This window comes from Cebus imitator, unplaced genomic scaffold, assembly GCF_001604975.1.
Source record: "Cebus imitator isolate Cc_AM_T3 unplaced genomic scaffold, Cebus_imitator-1.0 Scaffold25, whole genome shotgun sequence".
In the NCBI taxonomy this organism is placed as follows: Eukaryota; Metazoa; Chordata; class Mammalia; order Primates; family Cebidae; genus Cebus; species Cebus imitator.
In genome coordinates, this window is record NW_016107340.1 from 5,561,546 (window position 1) to 5,565,046 (window position 3,501).

The window sequence follows — 3,501 nt, forward strand, 5'->3', positions numbered from 1 at the left end:
ATATTGCCCAGGCTGGTCTTGAACTCCTGAGCTCAAGCAATCCTCCTACCTTGGCATCCCAAAGTGCTGAGATTATAGGCATGAGCCACTGCAACCAGCCCATAGAATTTTCATTCACTATATAAAGTCTTTTTCTCCTACAAAAGATCCATTTCCCTTCCCCGAAATAAACAAGGCTCCTTGAAGACAGTCTTTATAACCCATAGTCAAAAAAAAGTTTTTATTCACTTAAGTGGGAGGGAATGAGTTCAGTACATTAATTAGTCTGCCCTGCTATAAGACCTGCCTCCTCAAAAGCAGAATTCCAGGAAAGAAAATGAGCTATCCATGCCGATTCTACCTAGCTAACAAATTGGGGGAGTAATATGAAGACTCTACTAGTGGTTTGATTGGTGGAAAATGAAAGGGCTCTCAGTCTCAAACCAATAATGATTACATAAAATATTTGGCATTGTCAAATCAGGCAGATAAAATCTAAAGTAAAAAAGAGCCAGCATTGTGGCTCACAAACGGTAATCCCAGCACTTTGGGAGGCGGAGGCGAGAGGATCACCTGAAGTCAGGAATTTGAAATCAGCCTGGCCAACATGGTGAAACCCCATCTCTACCAAAAATACAAAAATAAGCCAGTGTGGTGGTGCACATCTGTAGTCCCAGCTACTTGGGAGGCTGAGACAGGAGAATCGCTTGAACCCGGGAGGTGGAGATTGAGCCAAGATTGCACCATTGCACTCCAGCCCCTGGGCAACAGAGCCAGACTCTATCTCAAATAATAATAATAATAATAATAATAATAATAATAATAATAAAATAATAGAACATAGTCTGCAGTAGGTGTTTTGTTTTTATTTTTGTTTTTGTTTTGAGATGGAGTCTTGCTCTGTCGCCCAGGCTAGAGTACAGTGGCGCAATCTCAGCTCAATGCAGCCTCCACCTCCCAGGCTCAAGCAATTCTCATGCCTCAGCCTCCCTAGTAGCTGGGATTACAGGCATGCGCCATCATGCCCAGCTAATTTTTGTACTTTTGGTAGGAACAAGGGTTTCACCAGGTTGGCCAGGCTGGTCTCAAACTCCTGACCCTCAAGTGATCCGCCCACCTCAGCCTCCCAAAATGCTGGGATTATAGGCATGAGCCACTGCGCCTGGCCTGTGATAGGTATTTAAAATCCTCTCAAAGAGAAAATAATTGTGCCTTTTTATCTACCAAAGATATTAGTTAAAAAAAAGTCTCAGCAGTTACAATGTACAGTATCATCTTCCCTTCTCTAACTAATATGCTTTGTATTAAATATATGAATGATAGTTATCAGATTATTTTAAAAGTTTATTTTCTTTCTCTAATAATAAGGTAAAATATATTTTGGAAATCTGCATGGAATGTTTCCAACAAGTTGTTTCTTTAATTTTAGCAGGGTTATATAGCTTTAGTCACTCTTTCAATTACTTGGAAAACACAGGATTCTCCAAAATACAAAAACAAAATTTTCAGCTTTTATATCAAATAATGGTCTCAACCATTTAATACAAAGCAACATACTTCCTCGGGTTTCTATTAATAAGGCAAAATAAAAGTCACTCACAGAAAAAAAGGTTAAATGACTAAGATATGTCTTTTGTAGGATATAATTCATCCTTACGTTTTCTCTTCTACCAGTAATGTCTTATCTACTCTAATTCCTTCAAAGTTTCAAGTTCAATACAGTACTACAGATGCAGAGATTTTATGGTTTTCATCATAGATTTTTTTTCAACATTATTTTCAGGATGCTTTAAATACTTTCACAACTACTACCTCAGATTTGTGATTATTACTCATAGTACAGTCCACTTTCAAAACCATGATTTTTGGATCATGGCTCTCCCAAGATTTTACTCTGTTCAGAAAAAGAAAAAAAAAAATACATATCCAGAGTTTCACTCACTATTCAGGGGTTTTCCCACAGACACCTAGATAAAAAACCTTGCAATAAAGGGGTAAAATCCAACAATTCCTTCAGATTTCAAAGATGTAGTATTTTTAAAAATCGAGAAATATATTGAAAGTGTTAAACTTTTTATGACTGATCAGGCAAAATTAAAATATTTACAATGGGCAGGGCATGGTGGCTTATGCCTGTAATCCCAACATTTTGGGAGGCCAAGGCAGGACGATTGCTTGAAGCTATGAGTTTGGGACTAGCCTAGGAAATATAGCGGACCCCATCTCTATAAAAAATTATTTTTTTAAGTAGCTGGGCATAGTGGCCTGTAGTCCTATTAGAAAGACTGAAGTGAGATCCTTTTTTGTTGTTGAGACAGGGTCTTATTCTGTCCCCCAGATAGGAGTGCAATAGCACAATCACTACTCACTGCAGCCTTGACCTACTGAGTTCAAGCAACCCTCCCGCCTCAGCTTCCCATGTACCTGGGACTAGTGGTGTATACGAACATGCCTGCATTAAAAAAAAAAAAAAAAAAATTGTAAAGATGGGTTCTTACTATATTGCCCAGGCTGGTCCTGAACTCTTGGCCTCAAGTGATCCTCCTGCCTCGACCTCACAAAGTGTTGTGATTACAGGTGTGAGCCACAGCGTCCAGCCTAAGGAAGATCTCTTGAGACTAGGAATTTGAGGCTGCAGTGAACTATGATTGCATCAATGTACTCCAGCTTGGGCAAAAATTAGACCTTGTCTCTAAAAAAAAATAAAATAAAATATTTACAATGGAAGGAGTCTGTGGTGTTACTTTTAGGTAATCTCAGAAGAACTTTTCAAATTCAGATGTATATATGTGGCAACCAATGTGCATATGGAGCTACTGACATAAGGAGAAAAATGTTCAATTTAATATTAGCCAGTAAACATATGATGCATTAACTGGAGGAGTTAAAGTCCATACTTGAGGATACTGTTTAATTTATCAGGATCAATCAATCGAGAAAAACACCCACACATAAAAATAGGATAGTATCTTTTAGTACTACTAGTTTATAACAAACAGATCCTCAGATTTAGGTAGATCATTTTTAAATGCCATTAGTGATCAAAGTATGTAACATAGTTGCATATAGCTATTAACAAGTTATTTTGGTATGTATTACATACATGTATTCAAATTACCAATAATTTTTTGTGTTTATTTCTAGAGCAAATTAATTAATGGTTTTCACCCTAAAGGCTTAAAATGTTTTAAAACTTCAAGTAATTAAGATGTATTGACATTAAAACTATGTTTAAAGGCCAGGCACAGTGGCTCATGTCTATAATCCCAGCACTTTGGGAGGCCAAGGCTGGTGGATCACTTGAGGTCAGGAGTTCAAGACCAGCCTGGCCAACATGGTGAAACCCCATCTCTACTAAAAATGCAGAAATTGGCTGGTTGTGGTGGTGCGTGCCTCTAGTCCCAGCTACTCAGGAGGCTGAGGCAAGAAAATCGTTTGAATCTGGGAGGCAGAGGTTGCACTGAGCCGAGATTGCACCACTTTGGTCCAGCCTGGGTGACAGAGCAAGACTCCATCTCAAAA